The 25320-nt window shown below is 45.5% G+C and overlaps 1 protein-coding gene and 1 long non-coding RNA gene across 2 annotated transcripts in view; one reads left to right on the top strand and one right to left on the bottom strand.

Annotated features, from left to right (window-relative positions):
* Window positions 1–17616, bottom strand: part of LOC129863962 (sodium/calcium exchanger 1-like) — an 83616-nt gene extending 66000 nt beyond the window's left edge. The window contains exons 1-2 of the mRNA XM_055936448.1: window positions 16790–17616; window positions 16380–16455 (exon numbers count right to left, since the gene is read on the bottom strand). The gene's annotated coding sequence lies outside the window, so the exon portion shown is untranslated. The remainder of the gene's footprint in view (window positions 1–16379; window positions 16456–16789) is intronic.
* Window positions 17617–19413: 1797 nt separating this feature from the next.
* On the top strand, window positions 19414–24616 carry LOC129863233 (uncharacterized). The gene is made up of 5 exons (XR_008760949.1): window positions 19414–19671; window positions 21919–22006; window positions 23567–23751; window positions 23982–24097; window positions 24431–24616. It is a non-coding gene; the product is annotated as an uncharacterized LOC129863233 (long non-coding RNA).
* Window positions 24617–25320: the final 704 nt, after the last annotated feature.

Raw genomic sequence — 25320 nt, 5'->3', positions numbered from 1 at the left:
GGCATTAACTATGAATGGTTAAGGTAAGGGTCAAGGTTTAGGAGAAGCTTAAAACAAAAAATATCAAAAACAACTTTCTAAAGCGTAATTCAAACATGCACCCTTTGGAACCAGCGGCAGATGCTTACACCCATATGCCACGCCCGTCCACAACACCTTTGCAAAACCAAAGCCAGGTCATCTGATGCAGCACTCCATCGCTCTCCTTCTTGGTAAAATAGCCCTTACACAGCCTGGAGGTGTGTTGGGTCATTGTCCTGTTGAAAAACAAATGATAGTCCCACTAAGGGGATGGGATGGCGTATCGCTGCAGAATGCTGTGGTAGCCATGCTGGTTAAGTGCGCCTTGAATTCTAAATCGATCACAGAGAGTGTCAACAGCAAAGCACACCCACACCATAACACCTCCTCCTCCTCCATGCTTTATGGTGGGAAATACACATGCGGAGATCATCCATTCACCCATACCGCGTCTCACAAAGACACAGAGGTTGGAACCAAAAATCTCCAATTTGGAATCCAGACCAAAGGACAGATATCCACTGGTCTAATGTCTATTGATCATGTTTCTTGGCCCGAGCTAGTCTCTTTTTATTATTGGTGTCCTTTAGTAGTGGTTTCTTTGCAGCAATTCGACCACGAAGGCCTGATTCACGCAGTCTCCTCTGAACAGTTGATGTTGAGATGTGTCTGTTCCTTTAACTCTGTGAAGCATTTAAGAGGCTGGTAACTTTAATGAACATATAATCTGCAACAGAGGTAACTCTGCGTCTTCCTTTCCTGTGGTGGTCCTCATGAGAGCCAGTTTCATCATAGCACTTGATGGTTTTTGCGACTGCACTCGAAAAAACTTTCAAAGTTCTTGAAATGTTCCATATTGACTGACCTTCATGTCTTAAAGTAATGATAGACTGTTGTTTCTCTTTGCTCATTTGAGCTGTTCTTGCCATACTATGGACTTGGTCTTTTACCAAATTGGGCTATCTTCTGTATACCCCCCTACCTTGTCACAAGTGATTGGCACAAACGCATTACGAAGGAAAGACATTCCACAAATTAACTTTTAAGAAGGCACAACTGTTCATTGAAATCCATTCCAGGTGACTACCTCATGAAGCTGGTTGAGAGAATGCCAAGAGTGTGCAAAGCTGTCATCAAGGCAAAGGGTGGCAATTTGAAGAATCTCAAATATAAAATATTGTAACGACCCTGGGTTTATAAGCGCGTATATCGACTCTGCCGCTCGAGCATGCTTTTGTGGTACAGTCGATAGCGCGCTGGACTTCGGGCTAGAAGGTCGAGGGTTCGAGACCTGCTCCCTGCCTGTTTCATTACATTGGTGTCAGAAGTGGGGTCGGACCTTGCATCCACGACAGTGCGTGTGCTTGGCCAGTGAGCGCATTCCTGTAAGACATAGAGTCGCAAGCTAGCGCGAGGTCGCGCTCTTTGAAATGAGGAAGTAGTGTAATGACCCTGGGTTTATAAGCCCGGATATCGACTCTGCCTAGCGCTTTGGACTTCGGGCTAGAAGGTTGATGGTTCGAGACCTGCTCCCTGCCTGTTTCATTACAATATATTTTGATTTGTTTAACACTTTTTTGGTTACTACAAGATTCCATATGAGTTATTTCATAATTTTGATGTCTTCACTATTATTCTACAATGTAGAAAATAGTAAAAATAAAGAAAAACCCTTGAATGAGTAGGTGTGCTAAAACGTTTGACCGGTAGTGTAGCTAGCTATCAGAGATGCAATGATGATGAGAGACAAGAACTTCAATAAATAATTATTTAATGAATATCCAATAGGTCTACATAGGCCAAACTGCGCTGGTTAATGAATGAATGGAATTCTGAGTGTTTACGGTTTCCATGGTGAATTGTTATTTTCACGTTCATTCTTAGGCTAGCTAGCTCTAGGAACTATATCTGTACGTTCCTAGAGCTAGACTACTACCACCGGAGAGATCGCATTTGTAAAATGATACATTGTTGCACAGGTTATAGAGGTAGACAGGTAGGTGTATAAAAACCCCAACTGTTGCAAACCAAATAGTTGCATGGAAAAATAATGTTTAGAGGCTGTATTCGTCCAGGGATATGATGTGTATACATTTCCTGCCTGGGGTGTGGGACAGTGGAATAATGAGATTACCACGTCATGGTATTTTGCGGGATATCAAACAATCAGCATCCAGGATCCAAACAACCTGTTTTGTAATTGGAAATACACTTGGAAAGTACAATATTTGAAAATACAAAAATACACTGAGTCATGAATTTAAACCAGGTATTTGAAAATAGTATTTGAAATAAATTCGTTTTTATTTTAATTTTATTTTTTACAAATAACCATTCAAGTACTCTAATAAAAGTATATATTTTGGACTTAGTATTTGAAAATACCCAAATACAGAAAAAAGTATTTAAATAACAAATATTCAAATACACACATATTTCAACCCATGTCTGGTTGTGTGTGTGCGTGTCTGTGTGTGAGAGAGAGAGACACAGAGAGAGAGAGACAGAGAGAGAGAGAGACAGAGAGAGAGAGAGAGAGAAAGTGAGAGAATGACAGCGAGTGAAAAGGGTTTTTTAAGAGATTGTGAGATTTAACATTCTCTTCACCATGGTGGAGCCCAAAGACATCCAACTTAAATTGTGCTTTTAATTTCCAGGAAAAAAAATGATAGCTCTGCCACTTCTCCAGTCTTCATTGTGCTCAATGGTTGGTGTTGATTAGCAAGATTTCATCTAACTGTTGTAGCTGTTTCTAACATGCAGAATCAGGACCATGGACAGCACCTGGAACCATTGCTGCTCTGCTGCTTTACATCGCTCTATATGTGTACAGTGAAAATACTTTGCAGTACATAATGGCATGTTTGAGTGGACACTGTACAGTCAATGTTTGCCAGATTTGATTTGTCAAGCACCCTTATATTTTAAGAGGCAATGAGACCCTAATGTGCCATTCTACATTAAATATATAACAGGTTGGTAGCTTGGTTCCAATTAATCACTTCAAGATCTTTGGTGGTAATTAGGGGCTGTGTCAACACATAAAAGAACAATTGCATAAACACTGCAAAATACATTAGATTTTCTCAGTCACTGCGACCACAGACAGACAACACACACAGAAGTGTCAACAACATTTTTATAATTAACCGAGACCCTGAGACTGTTCATCAGTTTCTGTTGAGAGATTACAACGCCTCTGCAAATTCATTTAGTGCGTCACAAAGCCAAACACCGAACAGGAAACAGACATAAATCTGAAATTAACATTCCTACAGGACTAAAGAAAAGAGGATCCACAATCATGTTTGTGCATTCATTGGAGCATCACAGGATTCACTGTGCACACCGAGACATTTGTCATCTTAAATTGCTATGGTCTAGAGCATTGTTTGCAACTCGGGTCCTCAAGTATCCCCAACAGTACTCATTTGTATTGTAACCCTGGACAAGCACACCTGATTCAACTTGTCAACTAATCATCAAGCACTGAATGAGTTGAATGAGGTATATTCGTCCCGGGCTACAACAAAAATGTGTGCTGTTCGGGGTAATCGAGGACTGGACTTAGGAAACACTGGTCCAGAGACTGGGGCACAAGTTCTCCTGAGGTCGCCTGATTGGGGTCCATGTAGGTTCTGGAAAGCTCAACACGGTAAAGAATGACTTTGGTATTCGAAGGTCACAAAGGTCTCTGAGCACACAAAACAAAACACTTAGACTTGTTCCGTTTAGTAATTGTAAGACTGGAAAGACGTTTGGGAGACATTGAACAAAACGTGGCTCAACACCAAATGAGGTTGAAGGTGTAAATCTGACTAAAGCACACAAAAAGCCTCTTCCACATAGCATATGTGTTTAGCCCTCTATTACCCGAGGTTCTGGGTGGAGCTGGACCATCCATAAGCATGATTAAAATGTGTGTGTGTGTGTGTGTGTTTTCTTTTGGCTTCCCCATATCAGGAGCATGGATCACAAAATAAACAATTTCTTGAATTTAGCCGACGACAAGAAACAGATTCATATTATCTATCCACAACATGCATTAAGATGAACTTAAACTGTAGGTGATTTAATCAGCAGTAGCAGAGGAGAAAAATAAAACTTTTGTCATCAAGTCAGCAATAGCATACCACCCTGCATCCCACCGCTGGCTTGCCTCTGAACTGCATCCCCCCGCTGGCTTGCCTCTGAACTGCATCCCCCCGCTGGCTTGCCTCTGAACTGCATCCCACCGCTGGCTTGCCTCTGAACTGCATCCCCCCGCTGGCTTGCCTCTGAACTGCATCCCCCCGCTGGCTTGCCTCTGAACTGCATCCCCCCGCTGGCTTGCCTCTGAACTGCATCCCCCCGCTGGCTTGCCTCTGAACTGCATCCCCCCGCTGGCTTGCCTCTGAACTGCATCCCCCCGCTGGCTTGCCTCGGAACTGCATCCCCCCGCTGGCTTGCCTCTGAACTGCATCCCACCGCTGGCTTGCTTCTGAACTGCATCCCACCGCTGGCTTGCTTCTGAACTGCATCCCACTCATACCATCATGTGTTCCTAACCATCCCCAGCTTCCAATTGGCTCATTCATCCCAGTAACTACTCCTCAGGCCGTTGTTGTAAATGAGAATGTGTTCTTAGTCAACTTCCCTGGTAAAATAAATACAAATAAATGACACAGGCATAGACACCACTGACCTAAGTGACTGAAAATACAAGACATGCCCTAACACACCGGCACATGGTGCATATTCAGATGTCAGAGGAACTATATCCACTGTTTTCACTAACTCCACATGCAGGATAATTGTCACGATATTTATATATTTTTTTAAATGTGCTAAATGGATCTGTTTTTGACCCAACGTGATCTTTTCAATGCAGATATTTTATAAGTGCAAACTCATGTAACTCTCTCTGAGAGGCATCCCTGAACCCTGGCAGTACTATTTCCCAGTCGAACCGGAAAATGATCTGTGGTCGTGACTTTGTTAACTGAGAAAAACAGTGAATCCACCACTCACTACCATTTAGATTGCAGATGAAGAAAAAGCATTGGCGGAACAGGCTTGGAGTGAAAGCTCATGCCTCTGGCTAAACCTCATCTCACAAAAAGAAAAGAATGGAACTAGAGCTGATCCAGCTCAATGGGGATGTTTGGCATGGACAAAATGCCTCAACGTGAGAAAATAACCCTACTGTACATGCAAAAACAGACATATTGATACGTGTATCTTAAGAGAATAAACTATTTTAAATCTGATATAACATATAGGATAATAAAATAGGAATAATGAAATGAATCTTCATTTGGACACACCTACTCATTCAAGGGCATTGTAGAATATTAGTGAAGACATCAACACTACGAAATAACACACATGGAATCATGTAGTAACCAAAAAGGTGTTAAACAAATCAAAATATATTTTACATTTGATATTCTTCAAAGTCGCCACCCTTTGCCTTGATGACAGCTTTGCACATGCTTGGCATTCTCTCAACCAGCTTGATGAGGTAGTTACCTGGAATACATTTCAATTAACAGGTGTGTCTTGTTAAAAGTTAATTTGTGGAATTTATTTCCTTCTTAATGTGTTTGAGCCAATCAGTTGTATTGTGACAAGGTAGGGGTTGTATACAGAATATGGCAAGAACAGCTCAAATAAGCAAAGAGAAACGATCTCATTAGAGGTCACAAGAGAAACGATCTCATTAGAGGTCACAAGAGAAACGACCTCAGCCATCATTACTTTAAGACATGAAGGTCAGTCAATCCAGAAAATGTCAAGAACTTTGAACGTTTCTTCAAGTGCAGTCGCAAAAACCATCTAGCGCTATGGTGAAACTGGCTCTCATGAGGATCGCCACAAAAATGGAAGACCCAGAGCTACCTCTGCTGCAGAGGATAAGTTAGAGTTACCAGCCTTTGCAGAAATTGCAGCCCAAATAAATGCTTCATAGAGTTCAAGTAACAGACACATCAACATCAACTGTTCAGAGGAGACTGCGTGAATCAGGCCTTCGTGGTCGAATTGCTGCAAAGAAACCACTACTTAAGGACACCAATAAGAAGAAGAGATTTGCTCGGGCCAAGAAACACGAGCAATGGACATTAGACCGGTGAAAATCTGTCCTTTGGTCTGATGAGTCCAAATTGGAGATTTTTGGTTCCAACCGCTGTGTCTTTGTGAGACGCAGAGTAGGTGAATGGATGATCTCTGCATGTGTGGTTCCCACCATAGAGCATGGAGGAAAAGGTGTGATGGTGTGGGGGTGCTTTGATGGTGACACTGTCTGTGATCTATTTAGAATTCAAAGAACACTTTACCAGCATGGCAACTGCATCATTCTGCAGCGATAATGTGATTGTAACGGTTGTCCTCCTCCTCTTCATCCGAAGAGGAGGAGCAGGGATTGAACCAAAATGCAGCGGATTGTGAAGACATGATATTTATTAAAGTAAAGACGGAAAAACACGAAAACGAAATACACTTGACTAATAAACAAAATAACAAACGGAGTAGACAGACCTGGACGACGAACTTACATAAACACGAAGAACGCACGAACAGGGAAAAATAGACTACACAAAATGACGATGTACAAAACAAACCGAACAGTCCCGTATGGTGCGACAAACACTGACACAGGAGACAACCACCCACAACGAACACTGTGAAACAACCTACCTAAATATGACTCTCAATTAGAGGAACGCCAAACACCTGCCTCTAATTAAGAGCCATACCAGGCAACCCATAAACCAACATAGAAACAGAAAACATAGAATGCCCACCCAAACTCACGTCCTGACCAACTAACACATACAACAAACTAACATAAATAGGTCAGGAACGTGACATAACCCCCCCCATAAGGTGCGAACTCCGGGCGCACCAGCACAAAGTCTAGGGGAGGGTCTGGGTGGGCATCTGACCACGGTGGTGGCTCAGGCTCAGGGCGAGGTCCCCATCCCACCATAGTCAATCCCAGCTTACATTTCCCCCTACAAATGACCACCCTCATCTTACATCCACTAAATCTTTTAGGTAACATCGACACCAGGGGCAGCACCGGGATAGAGGGATAGCTCAGGACAGAGGGATAGCTCAGGACAGAGGGATAACTCAAGATAGCGAGGTAACTCAGGATAGAGAGGTAACTCAGGATAGAGGGGCAACTCAGGATAGAGGGGCAACTCCGGACTGAAAGGCAGCTCCGGACAGAGAGACAGCTCTGGACTGAGGGGCAGTTCTGAATAAATAGCCGCTCTGGGCTGAGGGACAGCTCATGACTGGCTGACGGCTCTGGACGCTCATGGCTGGCTGACGGCTCTGGACGCTCATGGCTGACTGACGGCTCTGGACGCTCATGGCTGACTGACGGCTCTGAACGCTCATGGCTGACTGACGGCTCTGGACGCTCATGGCTGGCTGACGGCTCTGGACGCTCATGGCTGGCTGACGGCTCTGGACGCTCATGGCTCACTGACGGCTCTGGCAGCTCATGGCTCACTGACGGCTCTGGCAGATCCTGTCTGGTTGGCGGCTCTGGCAGATGCTGTCTGGTTGGCCGCTCTGGCAGATCCTGTCTGGTTGGCGGCTCTGGCAGATCCTGACTGACGAATGGCTCTAGCGGCTCCTGACTGACTAACGGCTCTGACGGCTCGGGACAGACGGGCGGCTCTAATGGCTCGGGACAGACGGATGGCTCAGACGGCGCTGAGGAGACGGATGGCTCAGATGGCGCTGCGGAGACGGATGGCTCAGATGGCGCTGCGGAGACGGATGGCTCAGATGGCGCTGCGGAGACGGATGGCTCAGACTGATCCTGTCTGGCGGAAGGCTTTGGCTGCTCCTGTCTGGCGGAAGGCTCTGTAGGCTCATGGCAGACGGGCAGTTCATGCGGCGCTTGGCAGACGGACAGTTCAGGCGCCGTTGGGCAGACGACAAACTCTGGCCGGCTGAGACACACTATAGGCCTGGTGCGTGGTGCCGGAACTGGAGGCACCGGACTGGAGACACGCACTTCAAGCCTAGTGCGGGGAGCAGGGACAGGGCACACTGACCTCTCGAAGCGCACTATAGGCCTGGTGCGTGGTACCGGACTGAGGGCACGCACCTCAGGACGAGTGCGGGGAGAAATAACAGCGTGTACAGGACTCCGGAGACGCACAGGTGGCTTAGTGCGTGGTGCCGGAACTGGAGGCACTGGGCTGGAGACACGCACCATAGGGAGAGTGCGTGGAGGAGGAACAGGGCTCTGAAAACGCACTGGAAGCCTGGTGCGTAGTGTAGGCACTGGTGGTACTGGGCTGGGGCGGGGAGGTAGTGCCGGAAATACCGGACCGTGCAGGCGTACTGGCTCCCTTGAGCACCGAGCCTGCCCAACCTTACCTGTTAAATGCTCCCCGTCGCCCGACCAGTGCGGGGAGATGGAATAACCCGCACCGGGCTATGTAGGCGAACCGGGGACACCATGCGTAAGGCTGGTGCCATGTAAGCCGGCCCGAGGAGACGCACTGGAGACCAGACGCGTTGAGCCGGCCTCATGACACCTGGCTCAATGCCCAATCTAGCCCTACCAGTGCGGGGAGGTGGAATAACCCGCACTGGGCTATGCACCCGTACAGGAGACACCGTGCGCTCTACTGCGTAACACGGCGTCTGCCCGTACTCCCGCTCTCCACGGTAAGCCTGGGAAGTGGGCGCAGGTCTCCTACCTGCCCTCGGCCCACTACCTCTTAGCCACCCCCCCAAGAAATTTTTGGGGTCTCTTCTCGGGCTTCCAGCCACGTCTCCTTGCTGCCTCCTCATACCACCGCTCTTGGGCTCTCGCTGCCTCCATCTCCTCACGAGCACGGCGATATTCCCCAATGTGAGCCCAGTGTCCTTTTCCCTCCAATACTTCCTCCCACGTCCATGATTCCTGTGTAGCAGGCCACTGCTCGAATTCACGCCGCTTGGTTCTGGATCGGTGGGTGGTTCTGTAACGGTTGTCCTCCTCCTCTTCATCCGAAGAGGAGGAGCAGGGATTGAACCAAAATGCAGCGGATTGTGAAGACATGATATTTATTAAAGTAAAGACGGAAAAACACGAAAACGAAATACACTTGACTAATAAACAAAATAACAAACGGAGTAGACAGATCTGGACGACGAACTTACATAAACACGAAGAACGCACGAACAGGGAAAAATAGACTACACAAAATGACGATGTACAAAACAAACCGAACAGTCCCGTATGGTGCGACAAACACTGACACAGGAGACAACCACCCACAATGAACACTGTGAAACAGCCTACCTAAATATGACTCTCAATTAGAGGAACGCCAAACACCTGCCTCTAATTAAGAGCCATACCAGGCAACCCATAAACCAACATAGAAACAGAAAACATAGAATGCCCACCCAAACTCACGTCCTGACCAACTAACACATACAACAAACTAACATAAATAGGTCAGGAACGTGACAGTGATCCCATCTGGTTTCCGCTTAGTGGGACTATCATTTGTTTTTCAACAGGACAATGACCCAACACACCTCCAGGCTGTGTAAGGGCTATTTTACCAAGAAGGAGAGTGATGGAGTGCTGCATCAGATGACCTGGCCTCCACAATCACCTGACCTCAACCAAATTCAGATGGTATGGGATGAGTTGGAGCGCAGAGTGAAGTAAAAGCAGCCAACAAGTCCTCAGCATATGTGGGAATTACTACATAATTCCATATGCGTTATTTCTTAGTTTTGATGTCTTCACTATTATTCTACAATGTGGGAAATAGTCCAAATAAAGAAAAACCCTTGAATGAGTAGGTGTGTACTAAATTTTGACTGGTACTGTACGTAATTGTAATGGCACATTTTAAATGTTTTTAAATATATTGATAACTGTGGAATGGATTAGAATTGTATTTCTAACACTAAACCTACTTGTACTTACAGTCATACCCTTATAACCGAGTCCAATAGAAGCTACTGGACTCATAGGGGCATAGAGGTTCAAATAAAATGTTATTGGTCACATACACATGGTAATGCGAGTGTAGCGAAATGCGTGTGCTTCTAGTTCCGACAGTGCAGTAATATCTAACAAGTAATCTAACAAATCCCCAACAACTACCTAATACACACAAATCTAAAGGGGTGAATGAGAATATGTACATATAAATATATGAATGAGGAATGGCCGAGCGGCATACGCAAGGTGCAATAGATGGGGCCTCCCGGGTGGCGCAGTGGTCTAGGGCACTGCATCGCAGTGCTAACTGCGCCACCAGAGTCCCTGGGTTCGCCCCCAGGCTCTGTCGCAGCCGGCCGCGACCGGGAGGTCCGTGGGGCGACGCACAATTGGGCTAGCGTCGTCCGGGTTAGGGAGGGTTTGGCCGGTAGGGATTTCCTTGTCTCATCGCGCTCCAGCGACTCCTGTGGCGGGCTGGGCGCAGTGCGCGCTAACCAAGGGGGCCAGGTGCACGGTGTTTCCTCCGACACATTGGTGCGGCTGACTTCCGGGTTGGAGGCGCGCTGTGTTAAAGAAGCAGTGCGGCTTGGTTGGGTTGTGCCTCGGAGGATGCATGGCTTTCGACCTTCGTCTCTCCCGAGCCCGTACGGGAGTTGTAGCGATGAGACAAGATAGTAATTACTAGCGATTGGATACCACGAAAATTGGGGAGAAAAAGGGAGTAAAATTTAAAAAAATAATTAAAAAAAGGTGCAATAGATGGTATAAAATACAGCATACACATATGATATGAGTAATGTAAGATATGTAAACATTATTGAAGTGGCATTATTTAAAGTGGGATTGTTTAAAGTGACTAGTGATCCATTTATTAAAGTGGCCAGTGATTGGGTCTCAATGTAGGCAGCAGCCTCTCTGAGTTAGTGATTGCTGTTTAGCAGTCTGATGGCCTTGAGATAGAAGCTGTTTTTCAGTCACTCAGTCCCAGCTTTGATGTGCCTGTACTGAACTCGCCTTCTCGATGGTAGCGGTGTGAACAGGCAGTGGCTCGGTTGGTTGTTGTCCTTGAGGATCTTTTTGGCCTTCCTGTGACATTGGGTGATGTAGGTGTCATGGAGGGCAGGTAGTTTTCCCCCGGTGATGTGTTGTGCAGACCGCACCACCCTCTGGAGAGCCTTACGGTTGAGGGCGGTGCAGTTGCCGTACCAGGCTGTGATACAGCCCGACAGGATGCTCTCGATTGTGCATCTGTAAAAGTTTGTCAGGGTTTTGGGTGACAAGCCAAATTTCTTCAGCCTCCTGAGGTTGAAGAGGGGCTGTTGCACCTTCTTCCCCACACTGTCTATGTGGGTGGACCATTTCAGTTTGTCTGTGCTGTGTACGCAGAGGAATTTAAAAAAAAATCCACCTTCTTCACTACTGTCCTTCGATGTGGGGTTCTCCCTCTGCTGTTTCCTGAAGTCCACGATCATCTCCTTTGTTTTGTTGACGTTGAGTGAGAGGTTGTTTTCCTGACACCACACTCCGAGTGCCCTCACCTCCTCCCTGTAGGCGGTCTCGTCGTTGTTGGTAATCAAACCCACTACAGTTGTGTCGTCTGCAAACTTGATGATTGATTTGGAGGCGTGCATGGCCACACAGTCGTGGGTGGACAGGGAGTACAGGAGGGGGCTGAGTACGCACCCTTGTGGTGCCCCAGTATTGAGGGTCAGCGGAGTGGAGATGTTTCCTACCTTCACCACCTGGGGGCGGCCCGTCAGAAAGTCAGGACCCAATTGCACAGGGCGGGGTTGTGACCCAGGGCCTCCAGCTTGATGATGAGCTTGGAGGGTACTATGGTCTTGAATGCTGAGCTGTAGTCAATGAACAGCATTCTTACATAGGTATTCCTCTTGTCCAGATGGGATAGGGCAGTGTGCAGTGTGATTGCGATTGCATCGTCTGTGGACCTGGGGCGGTATGCAAACTGAAATGGGTATAGGGTGGCCGGTAAGGTGGAGGTTATAGGATCCTTGACTATTCCCTCAAAGCACTTCATGATGACAGAAGTGGGTGCTACGGGGCGGTAGTCATGTAGTTCAGTTATCTTTGTCTTCTTGGGTACAGGAACAATGGTGGCCATCTTGAAGCATGTGGGGACAGCAGACTGGGATAGGGAGCGATTGAATATGTCAGTAAACACACCAGCCAGCTGGTCTGCGCATGCTCTGAGGACGCGGCTAGGGATGCCGTCTGGGCCAGCAGCCTTGCGAGGGTTAACACGTTTAAATGTTTTACTCACGTCGGCCACAGAGAAGGTGAGGGGGGGAGTGCAGTCCTTGTTAGCGGGCAGCGACGGTGGCACTGTATTATCCTCAAAGCAGGCAAAGAAGGTGTTTAGTTTGTCTGGAAGCGTGACGTCGGTGTCCGAGACTTGGCTAGTTTTCTTTTTGTAATCTGTGATTTCCTCTAGACCCTGCCACATATGTCTCGTGTCTGAGCCATTGAATTGCGACTCTACTTTGTCCCTGTCCCGGCAGTTCGCCTGTTTGATTGCCTTGCGGAGGGAATAACTACACTGTTTATATTCAGCCATATTCCCAGACCTCTTTCCACGGTTAAATGCGGTGGTTCACTCTTTTAGTTTTGCGCGAATTCCGCCATCCATCCACGGTTTCTGGTTAGGGTAGGTTTTAATAGTCACAGTGGGTACAACATCTCCAATGCACTTCCTTATAAACTCATAGCCTCAGAGAACAACATCGACCTGACTGGAACATATCCCAGTCCATGTGATCAAAACAATCTTGAAGCATGGATTCCGATTGGTCAGACCAGTGTTGAATGGTTCTAGTCACTGGTACATCCTGTTTGAGTTTCTGCCTATAAGACGGTAGGAGCAAGACGGCATCGTGGTCGGATTTGCCAAAGGGAGGGCAGGGGAGGGCTTTGTATGCATCGCAGAAGTTAGAGTAGCAGTGATCGAGTGTATTACTCCCGCGAGTACTGCAATCAATATGCTGATAGAATTCAGGTAGCCTTGTTCTCAAATTTGCTTTGTTAAGATCCCCAGCTACAATAAATGCAGCCTCAGGATATAAACTCAGCAAAAAAATAAACATCCTCTCTCTGTCAACTGCGTTTATTTTCAGCAAACTTAACATGTGTAAATATTTGTATGAACATAGCAAGATTCAACAACAGACATAAACTGAACGAGTTCCACAGACATGTGACTAACAGAAATTGAATAATTGGTCCCTGAACAAAGAGGGGTGGGTCAAAATCAAAAGTAACAGTCAGTATCTGGTGTGGCCACCAGCTGCATTAAGTACTGCAGTGCATCTCCTCCACATGGACTGCATCAGATTTGCCAGTTCTTGCTGTGAGATGTTACCCCACTCTTCCACCAAGGCACCTGCAAGTTCCTGGACATTTCTGGGGGGAATGGCCCTAGGCCTCACCCTCCGATCCAACAGGTCCCAGACGTGCTCAATGGTATTGAGATCCGGGCTCTTCGCTGGCCATGGCAGAACACTGACATTCCTGTCTTGCAGGAAATCACAAACAGAACGAGCAGTATGGTTGGTGGCATTGTTATGCTGGAGGGTCATGTCAGGATGAACCTGCAGAAAGGGTACCACAGGAGGGAGGAGGATGTCGTCCCTGTAACGCACAGCATTGAGATTGCCTGCAATGACAACAAGCTCAGTCCGCTGATGCTGTGACACACCGCCCCAGACCATGACGGACCCTCCACCTCCAAATCGATCCCGCTCCAGAGTACAGGCCTCGGTGTAACGCTCATTCCTTTGACGATAAACGCGAATCCGACCATCACCCCTGGTGAGACAAAAACGTGACTCGTCAGTGAAGAGCACTTCTTGCCAGTCCTGTCTGGTCCAGCGACGGTGGATTTGTGCCCAAAGGCGACGTTGTTACCGGTCATGTCTGTTTAGGACCTGCCTTTACAACAGGCCTACAAGCCCTCAGTCCAGCCTCTCTCAGCCTATTACAGACAGTCTGAGCACTGATGGAGGGATTGTGCATTCCTGGTGTAACTCGGGCAGTTGTTGTTGCTATCCTGTACCTGTCCCGCAGGTGTGATGTTCGGATGTACCGATCCTGTGCAGGTGTTGTTACATGTGGTCTGCCACTGCGAGAACGATCAGCTGTCCGTCCTGTCTCCCTGTAGCGCTGTCTTAGGCGTCTCACAGTACGGACATTGCATTTTATTTCCCTGGCCACATCTGCAGTCCTCATGTCTCCTTGCAGCATGCCTAATGCACGTTCACGCAGATGATCAGGGATACTGGGAATCTATCTTTTGGTGCTTTTCAGAGTCAGTAGAAAGGCCTCTTTAGTGTCCTAAGTTTTCATAACTGTGACCTTAATTGCCTACCATCTGTAAGAATTCTCTTGGGAGGTAATATGGCCAGCATTTGATTGTAAAGAATTCTAGGTTGGGTGATCAGAAGGACTTGAGTTCCTGTATGTTGTTATGATTACACCATGAGTCGTTAATCATGAAGGATACCCTTCCTCTTCCCAGAGAGGTGTTTATCTCTGTCGGTGCGATGCATGGAGAAGCCCGGTGGCTGAACCGATTCCGACAACATATCCAGAGTGAGCCATGTTTCCGTGAAACAGAGAATGTTACAATCTCTGATGTCTCTCTGGAAGGCAACTCTTGCTCGATTTTCATCTACCTTGTTGTCAAGAGACTGGACATTAGCGAGTAGTATACTCGGGAGCTGTGGGTGATGTGCACGTCTACGAAGCCTGACCAGGAGGCCGCTCTGTCTGCCCCTTCTGCGGTGCCGTTGTTTTGGGTCAGCTTCTGGGATTAGTTCCATTGTCCTGGGTGGTGGTCCAAACAGAGGATCCTCTTTGGGAAAGTCGTATTCCTGGTCGTAATGTTGGTAAGTTGACGTCGCTCTTATATCCAATAGTTCTTCCCAGCTGTATGTCATAAGACTTAAGATTTCCTGGGATAACAATGTAAGAAATAATACATCAAAAAACAAAATCCTGCATTGTTTCTAATGACTCGAAGCGAGGTGACCATCTCTGTCGGCACCATTGTTTAGAAGGTTAGATTAGTATGGATGTGTTCACTGAGTTGCTGTCTGCAATTATTCTCTTTCACAGCAGGCATCTAGGATGGGTAGTTAATAGATCACATCAAAACACAACAAATCGCATTTACCACCCTCAACCCTTTAAAATGAGACCATAAATAGTCAAAATGCAAAAATAGAAATGGCTAAATAACAAAGAAAGCTCCAAACATCTTTCTCTCAGAATTAAAATCCATTCTTCAATCATCATTTCCAGTGCCAAGCCCTACGAGAAAGGATAGCAGTGGAACTGGATTCCCATAACAGGTGGTAATAAAAATAGAACCACTAACTCAACATTACAATTGAACTCATCCACAGGATTATGTATATGGTCTAAACATCTCAGGTCTCCTGCCGTTTTCAAGACAACTCGGCACCTCTGAAATTTCCAACTTGGAAACTAGTTGTAGAAAAATGTACGCCGAGTTTCCCACTTGAAAAATATCAGAATCAACCAATAGGAAGCTCTGTGCAAAAAAAACATTCCGAGTTTTCTGAGTTGTCTTGAAAGCACCATCCATCCTCCATTATTTTTCCATTCTCCATAATACAGTATCACTAGGGAACCTACATCGAGTATGAGGCAAAACATACACACTAATACATTGCACTAATGAAAACCACAAATACAGTGCACATGCACATGTTTCCTCATGGGATTATGAACAGCAACTCACATTGTTGTCATTTAATGTAATTTAAATTAGTATTTTCTCCTGCTTTTTGTGTCTGAAGCTGGGCACCCTTACAAAATAGGCATGGTCTCAATGGTTCTTCCCTGTGCAAGGTTTAATCAAATTAATACAAATAAAATCCATTTGCTCTGGGCAAAGACACACTACTTTGGATGTGCAACTTGCAGTTACAGTGTTGTTGCGGTACAATAACACTCAGGTCTCAGGTATATCCTAATCTCAATGTCTTACGCAAACCCTGTTCATATAGTCACATCTTAATAAGACAGAGCTGTTGGTCCTGTAAACCTTATATCATTACCATGAGAACAGTATCATAAAGACAATTTAGAACATTAGACTTACACACAGGTTGACATTAAACAGGTGTGTTATCGATGGCATCAACAACTGAGCACAACACTGTTGTTATATACCACAAACATTAACAAGTAAACATGTAGCTAGAACCACTATAGGCTCAGGATACAATCAAAATCAGTGGCTGAGGTCATGACTAATTAGTTATTTGCCAACATTACTTTTTCCCTGGTTTTGACAAAACATACACTATTCCATAATATGTACAACTTTGTCAGTAGACAGAATATTATTATCACTCACCTGAGTGCTGCTGTCAGCAGTGAGCAAGAAACTGGTGGGCTTAACAGATCATCACCCTTCCCTCTCCTAAATGGATCTGGTGCAAGACAAGACAATTCCATCAATTCTAAGAACTTATTTAATAGAGATACACAAAATGCCACTACTTACCATTCATAACGGAGGACACACAAATACCCTATATGAAGTTGACTATCGTTCTCCAAATCAACTCTTGAAGTATAATTTATTGATTTATCAAAGGAATTGCACCATTTATACAACCCAACTGACCTCCTCCAAATGAGACAAATATTATTGGTTAGCTTATTTGTTAAACATTCTCGTTTATCATTAGAGTGGTAGCTTATTTGCAGAATGAATATTGTCAAGGCATAAAGTAATGCTTCATCCATATCCATAATACTCACTTGCTGCCCAATATCATCTGCCTCCTATCCTTCTCCGACTCCTTCTCCGACTCCTTCTCCGACTCCTTCTCCGACTCCTTCTCCGTATACAATGTGGCACGGCAAAACACTAGCCTGTCACTTCCAAAGAACACTATCAATGGTGCTCCGTAGGCTACGCTGATGCGCTGGATTTTGGATACGTCGCTCTGCTTTCCTAGGCGTTTTTCCAGGAATAGGCTTCACAGGCAGGTTTCGTTGCTAACTTGGAATTAATAGATAGGCTATGATCGGTCCTTGTTCTTTTATTCGTACTAAATGTCTTGCATTCAGAATATCTGTTTTGATTTTTCTCAAATCTAAATTGGTATTAGTAGCCTATCTGTGAACAAGGCAATGAGAGGTTGTTGAAGCGGAATTAATTAGTGTAATTATTGACACAGTGCTGGATCGTTTAAGGATCCTCGATCCTCTTTGATCTGCCATTTACTCTGCAGAAGAACCAAATGCTGTTTGTCTACACTAAATTAGCCGAAGAACAAACCGCTTTGGCAGAATGTTTCGCAATCAACCAAAAATCTATTTGAAAATGCTGTTTCTCAGAGCCAATTCGAAGAGGCGGGAATGAGTGATGAAGATGTACTAAAAAGAAGCAAACCCAACACTCACATCAGCATCAGTAGAGCATGGAAGCGAAAGAGATGCGAATGGGAAAGAAAATGATGGATAGGCAGGCATAAGGATATATGCAAATGCAGCCCTGTCTTATTTCGTCTATCGGTTGACAGGTTTTGGCACAAGGTAGAAAACAATGCGCGAGAAGGAACAGCAGCTTCTAGCAGCTTGGTCTGCAGGGCAAGGGGAGGGGACGTTTGGAACATCTTTACAGAACAAAAATATAAACGCAACATGCAATAATTTCAACGATTTTACTGAGTTACAGTTCATAAGGAACTCAGTGAATTTAAATAAATTCATTAGGCCCTAAACTAAGGATTCACATGGGTAGGTGCGCAGCCATGGGTGGGCTTGGGAGGGCATAGGCCCACCCACTGGGAAGCCAGGCCCAGCCATTCAGAATGAGTTTTTCCACACAAAAGGGCATTATTACAGAGACAAATATTGCTCAGTTTCATCAGCCGTCCAGGTGGCTGATCTCAGACGATCCTGCAGGTGAAGAAGCCGGATGTGAGGTCCTGGGCTGGCGTGGTTACAGGTGGTCTGTGGTCGTGAGACCGGTTGGACGTACTTCCAAATTCTCTAAAACGATGTTGGAGACGGCTTCTGGTAGAAAAATTAACATTAAATTCTCTTGCAACAGCTCTGGTGGACATTCCAGTAGTCAGCATGCCAATTGCACGCTCCCTCAAAACTTGAGACATTTGTCGCATTGTGTTGTGTGACTAAACTACACATTTTAGAGTGGCCTTTTATTGTCGCCAGCACAACGTGCACCTGTGTAGTGATCATGCTGTTTAATCAGTTTCTTGATATGCCACACCTGTCAGGTGGATGTATTATCTTGGCAAAGAACACGTGGTCCCGTGTGGCTCAGTTGGTAGAGCATGGCGCTTGCAACGCCAGGGTTGTGGGTTCATTCCCCACGGGGGGACCAGGATGAATATGTATGAACTTTCCAATTTGTAAGTCGCTCTGGATAAGAGCGTCAGCTAAATGACTTAAATGTAAAATGTAAATGTAAAGAACAAACGCTCACTAAAAGGGATGTAAACAAACTTGTGCACAAAATTTGAGAGATATTTTTGTGCATATGGAACATTTCTGGGATCTTTCATTTCAGCTCATGAAACATGAGACCAACACTTTACATGTTGCATTTATATATGTGTTCAGTATAGAAACGCACAGCTCGCCATCAACAGTGTCTGTGTATGAAGGGCCGACAGAAATGATTGGAATTATAGGATTTTCTCTATAAAAAAATAAACATAACGCGTAGTTACGGATGTTAACATAATACTGCTTATTTGCTTCATGCATAGCCTACGATGTTGGCAATTAACAACACTAATTAAGACTAATCCAGTCCATTAAAACATTGTAACCTCCTATCCATTCATCCATTCATCATTCATGTGTAGGGTGCTGTCTTTCGGATGGGACGTTAAACGTCCTGACTCTCTGAGGTCATTAAAGATCCCATGGCACTTATCGTAAGAGTAGGGGTGTTAACCCCGGTGTCCTGGCTAAATTCCCAATCTGGCCCTCAAACCATCATGGTCACCTAATAATCCCCAGTTTACAATTGGCTCATTCATCCCCCTCCTCTCCCCTGTAACTATTCCCCAGGTCGTTGCTGCAAATGAGAACGTGTTCTCAGGCAACTTACCTGGTAAAATAACGTTAAAATAAAAATAAAAAAAAATAAAAAAAATCCTACTTACCGTTAAAACCAGATGTTACATAGGGGAATGTAAAGTAGAGTGCCACTGTATACCAATGGGCAATTAAATAGATGTACACTACCAGTCAAAAGTTTTAGAACACCTACTCATTCAAGGGATTTTCTTTATTTTTACTATTTTCTACATTGTACAACAATAATGAAGACATCAAAACTATGAAATAACACACATGGAATCATGTAGTAACCAAAAAGTGTTTTATATTTGATTCTGCACCATCCCATCTGGTTTGGGCTTAGTGTGACTATCATTTGTTTTTCAACAGGACAATGACCCAACACACCTTCAGGCTGTGTAAGGGCTATTTTACCAGGAAGGAGAGTGATTGAGTGCTGCATCAGATGACCTGGCCTTCACAATCCCCCAACCTCAACCAAATTGAGATGGTTTTGGATGAGTCGGACCTCTGAGTGAAGCAGTCAACAAGTGCTCAGCATATGTGGGAACTCCTTCAAGACTGTTGGAAAAGCATTCCAGGTGAAGCTGGTTGAGAGAATGCCAAGAGTGTACCAAGCTGTCATCATGGCAAATGGTCAATTTGAAGAATCTCATATGTAAAATCTATCTAGATTTGTTTAACACTTTTTTGGTTAATACATGATTCCATATGTGTTATTTCATAGTTGTAATGTCTTCACTACTATTCTACAATGTATAAAATAGTAGAAAAAATTCAGAAAAACCCTTGAATGAGTAGGTGTTCTAACACTTTTGACCGGTAGTGTATTTTGTTGAAAATAGATTATAATGGAAAAGCAACTCATTTGGGGAATTATGCCACCACCTTCAAAAACTAAATGTAACCAAATAAGCTTTGGATGGAACACTTGGTTGTAACTCACAGCCTCTGTGCCTGTGAAGGTGGCACCCAAATTAGTGCTGGAGAGGGCTCAGCTGCAAGTTGGGGGCTTAGTATCAGGGTTTGGCTCTGGAGTTGGCACTGCAATAAAGTTGATTAAATAAACTAAAGTAAAAAAAATTTTTTTTTTTAAGTAACACAATAAATTACCAATAACGAGGCTATATACAGGGGGTACCGGTACCATGTCAATGTGTGGGGGTACAGGTTAGTTGAGATAATTTGTCCATGTAGTAAGGGGTAATTTGACTATGGATAGATAATAAACAGCGATTTTTAAAGCAGCACTGTAAAAATAAAGGGGGGACGGGGGGCTATTTGATTAATTGTTCAGCAGTCTTATGGCTTAGGGGTAGAAGCTGTTGAGGAGCCTTTTGGACCTAGAATTGGCGCTCTGCTACTGCTTGCCGTGCGGTAACAGAGAGAACAGTCAATGACTTGGGTGACTGGAGTCTTTAACAATTTTTTGGGCCTTCCTATGGCACAGACTAGTCGGGTACAAAATGCCTTAAATGACCATGGCTCCTGTCTGCAACATCCTCCTGCTTTGCGAAGTCCGGGTGCAGCCAGTCTAATGCAGATGTCAATCGCCTGTTCATTAACAGCTTGGCTGGGCTCTTCCCAGTAGAGGCCGTGGGCGTAACATGCTGAGACAGCAAGAACCTTGACAGTCGGGTCTGCCAGTCACCCACCGAGATCCTAGACAGAGCCTCCTTGGTTGTCTGAACCATGCATTCAGCTTGGCCATTGGAGGATGGATGAAATGGGGCTGTGGTGACGTGTCTGATTCCGTTCCGTCCGTATCTTTAAACTCAGCAGAAGTGAAGGCAGATCCATTGTCTGACAACCCATGCTTATCACAGCAGCAGAGGACATGAAGCTAACCATGGCTACTTCCAGTGGGAATCCACTACAATGTCATATGTCTTTCCTTTGAACAGCCCAGCAAAGTCTATATTAAGACAAGACCATTTCTTTGTTGTCCACCCCCCTATAAGTTGCAAGGCGGCATTTGCTTGGAGCATTGCCAGACAGCTGCGCACCACAGCCTCAATTTCCATATCAACAACAGGTTGTTTCGACGAGACCAGTAGGGCCCAAACTGGCAGCCAGGAACCTCGGAGGCCCATCCATGCAGCACCCAGCGAAGCACCCGTAACATGACATGATCCTTAAAGGTCAGTGCGGCTATCCTAGAAACTTGGAGAAGGGCATCAAGCACCATCTCCAAACTGCATCACTTCCCAGGGATGTGGTGGCTCAGACAAAGAGGTAGTGAGTGGTGCAGCAAAAATCCACTTCTCGCTCTGCAGTCGTAGCCCTGCTTCTACAAAGTGCCTCAGCACTTCCTTCAGCCAAAAGTTCTGCTCTTTCAGAGTCCGGTCTGTTATCAGATAGTCATCAAGATACATCTGGACCCCTGTGATGCACGATAGCAAGGTGTCCATGTAGCGCTGAAAAATGGCCACTGCTGTGGACACTCCAAATTGGAGGCTTGTTGCCCTGAAAAGCCTCTGCTGTGTGTTGATAGTCAGGGGCTCCCCTGTGTCTTCATCCAAACTAGCTGCTGGTAAGCTTGTCTCATGTCCAGCTTTGTAAACAGCCCCCCCACCCCCCCCCCCACCCCTGCCAGGGTCGCAAACAGATCAGCTACCGTAGGCAAGGGGTAAACATCAGGGACATGCTGCAGCTAGCTAGCAGACGACGATAGCTACTGTCATAAACCACCATGCGTAACTTAACCTATTCAGTCATACACATGCTGTCTACTGTCTCTCTCTCTGGATGCATTGCTGCTCATGTGTTTCCTTGTGTCCACTTTACTCACTCCTGTCTTTCTTATTTTCTTTCTGTTTGTCTTCCAGGGACATGAATTGGGGAAAGGCAGAATCTGTCTGATGAAAGCAGCCAGAGCGGGACACCTGTGTACTGTACAGTTCCTAATCAGCAAAGGTGTGCATCTGCTCCCTCCCTGTAAAACACCACACAAAACCACACAGGAGACATCTGACACATTGCATTAGTGATCTAATGTTTACACTCCTGTTGACAAAGAGTGATGGTAAACAGGAAATGTAATTGTAGGGAAAAAGCAGCCAGAGCATAGTTTTTTATTGTTCCTCTTATCCACACACGGATGGACATGGTATGCTTCCTGTTAGAGGCTGGGGCTGACGAGATGCACACAGCACTCATGGAGGATTGTACGGTGAGTACTCACATAGACACACACTGGCTGCTGTTGGACAGTGGCGCAAAGGTCAACATACCTGCTGACTCTTTTGTGTCGCTGGCGGCCTGTGTGGGACACGTAGAGCTGGCGGCCTGTGTGGGACACGTAGAGCTGGCTGCCCTGTGGGGGACACGTAGAGTTGGCTGCCCTGTGGGGGACACGTAGAGTTGGCTGCCCTGCTGATTGAGAGGGGCGCCAACCTGGAGGAGATCAATGATGAAGGATACACTCCACTCATGGAGGCTGCACGAGAGGGCCAAGAGGAGATGGCGGTGCTGCCAGACCCTCACCCTCTCCTATCCTTAGGTAGCCCCACCCAGAGATAGAGGACTCATCTTTGTATCTGTGCCATTATAGTATCTGTGTCTCCAGGAGGGATCACCCAATGAAGTTGGAAGTCCCACCCAGTTGACTACATTAAAATGGTGGAAGGCCTCAATGGCGCTGCCCATGCTAATACAGCCTTTTGGCCACTAGAGGCCTCTATCATTCTCTATGGTATCCCCCTGCCAGACATTTATTTTGACAAGAGGTATGGGCTTCCCTCTCTGGGTTTGAATTAAACCACTGCTTTTGTTTATATATTTTACCTACCATATTGACTGTCCAAGCTCAGTGTTGAGACAAAATATGAGACCCCACTTTTGGAAACAAAATTATCAAGTGATATGATTATTGTCACGAATATTACCGAAGGTGACTCCCCTTCCCGTTCGGGTGGCACTCGGCGGTCGTCGTCGCCGGTCTACTAGCTGCTACCGATCCCTTTTTCCTTTTCGTTTATGTCTGTCTAATTGTTTTCACCTGTTTTTTGTTTGGGTTTTAGGAGGGGTACTATTTAGGTTAGTTTCGCCCGCTAGTGTTTGTGCGGGCTTATTTTGTGTATTCACGTTTGACGTTGTGAGTGGATTATTTGTTTGTGGGATTTACGCTATTCCAGCTTGATTTAAACAGTGGTCTGTGGGTTGTTTTGCGCCTGTGTTTTGGCGTCACCCTTTTGACCTGTTCCTGTTTTATGCTGTGGATATTAAAGCGTTTTGTACCCGGAATATTTTGCTCTCTGCCTGACTCTGCACCCATCATTCACCTGACGTTACAATTATATTCACATACAGTTTGAAGTTCATAGTCTTCTCGAGTTGATGTAAAAGGTAGAAGCTGGCTTTTCCAAAATAAATTGATATAATTTTTCTGGGGTCAATAGCCAACAGCGGGAATAGATTAATACTATTTAAAGTGTGTTCCAAGCAGAACCCTCTTAAATCCGCCCTTGTCTGCAGGTGCCAACATCAACGCTTAGACAGAGGAGTCCAAGGAGACGACCCTGACTGGCCTTGCGTGGGGGCTTCCTGGACGTGGCTGACTTCCCCATCAAGGCCGGGCTGACATCGAGCTGGGCTCGACTACACCTCTCATGGAGGCTGCACAGGAGCAACCCCTTGAGCTGAATACCTGCTGGCTGCAGGTGAGCAGAACCTGTTCTAACTGGATAGCCTGTCTGTTTGGCTGTCTCAAACCAATCTCTACAAACCTCTATTTGAGATTCTCTCATCCTCAAATCAAACATTATCGAAATTCACATGGCTATCACCAAAACTTCTTCTAAAGTTTATCTTTGTTATCCTGAGTGATCACTCTCTCACACACACACACAACCCTCTGTAAGTAATTTGACACTGTTTTTTTTGTCCTCAGGAGCCCATTTCTACACCACAATGGTGGTAGGAGAGACAGCGTTGACATTTACCTGTGAGAAGGGACACAGAGATGTGGCTGAAAACAAGTACACACTATAAACAAGTCTGCAAATTGTAAGCATTGTGCGTCCTACTTTTGTGTTGGATAATTATTAGGAAATTCTGGTCAGTTTACAAATATTATCTTGTTTTATTTTTTGCCCTGTCACATGTTCTAGCCAAGGGCAAAGTAAATATGCATGTATTTTTGCTAATACAGTCTTCAAACAATTGGTAAAATATATATAAAAAATATGCACATGCATTTAGATATTTTATGTTTTCATATATTTTTTACATTGTGGCAAGAAATGAGATCCATGAAATGAACAGCATCTCTAAGCCAGAGTTCTGGTGAAGTAATGGTAAGGATGGCTCACGGGACAGTGCATTTCCTTACAATCAAAGGGTGTCCCTGATAGTTGGAAGATGGACATGAGCGAGATCTTAGAATCGTCCTGCAGCGACGAGGACGTCACAGAAGGAAAGAAGAGGAGAAGGAAGTGCTCAGGGTGGTCACACCATTGTGGTCTCCTACCTCAACAACATCTTGTCAGTCCCCGCGACAGACCTATCTCAGCTCACCCCCCCCCCCCCCCCCCCCCCTTGTCACCTCTCAGGTAGGGACCGCTGGTTAACTAACAGACAAACATCTACTGTACTTCTACAAACATGTTTGTTTATTTGTCTGGGTAGAGTTGTATTGAAACCAAGTTGAAAGAAAATATTGATAGCAAATATACTTTTGTAATATCTCCTTACATCTTACCTAACCCAAACAGGCTCCATGAGTTCCATTCCAACTCCTGGCCATCACAGGAGGCTGCTGAGGAGAGAACGTCTCATAATGATGACCGGAACCCAGCAAATGGGCCGGCATCAAACACCTGGAAACCATGTGTCTGATGTATTTGATACCATTCCCCTCCAGTCATTACCACTAGCCCGTTCTCACCAATTAAAGTGCACCAACCTCCTGTGCTGGCATGGTGGAGCATCCCCAAGAGCCAGACAGAGTACCCTCCAACATCACAACACCTCCACCCTTCATCACAAAAGGTCAGTCCAACAGTAAATATTGGTCTAACTTTGTTAATTCCCTAACCAAGAAGACAACTAGACACCAGTTGACTGCACAAGGCATCTGCACAGGCACAAAGCATTACAGGCAATGATCACTGTAATATTGTATGGTACAACCTGGTAGCTAACTGGTTGTGTTGTCCTGTGTGGCTGTCTCAGGCGGCTCCAATCAGAGGCTGATCCCCCTACAGGGTAACCCTGTAGCTGCAGACAGT

Source organism: Salvelinus fontinalis, chromosome 10 (genome assembly GCF_029448725.1).
Source record: "Salvelinus fontinalis isolate EN_2023a chromosome 10, ASM2944872v1, whole genome shotgun sequence".
NCBI classification, from domain to species: Eukaryota; Metazoa; Chordata; class Actinopteri; order Salmoniformes; family Salmonidae; genus Salvelinus; species Salvelinus fontinalis.
The sequence above is the reverse complement of the archived record's forward strand: the minus strand, read 5'-3'. Positions and strand labels throughout refer to the sequence as shown.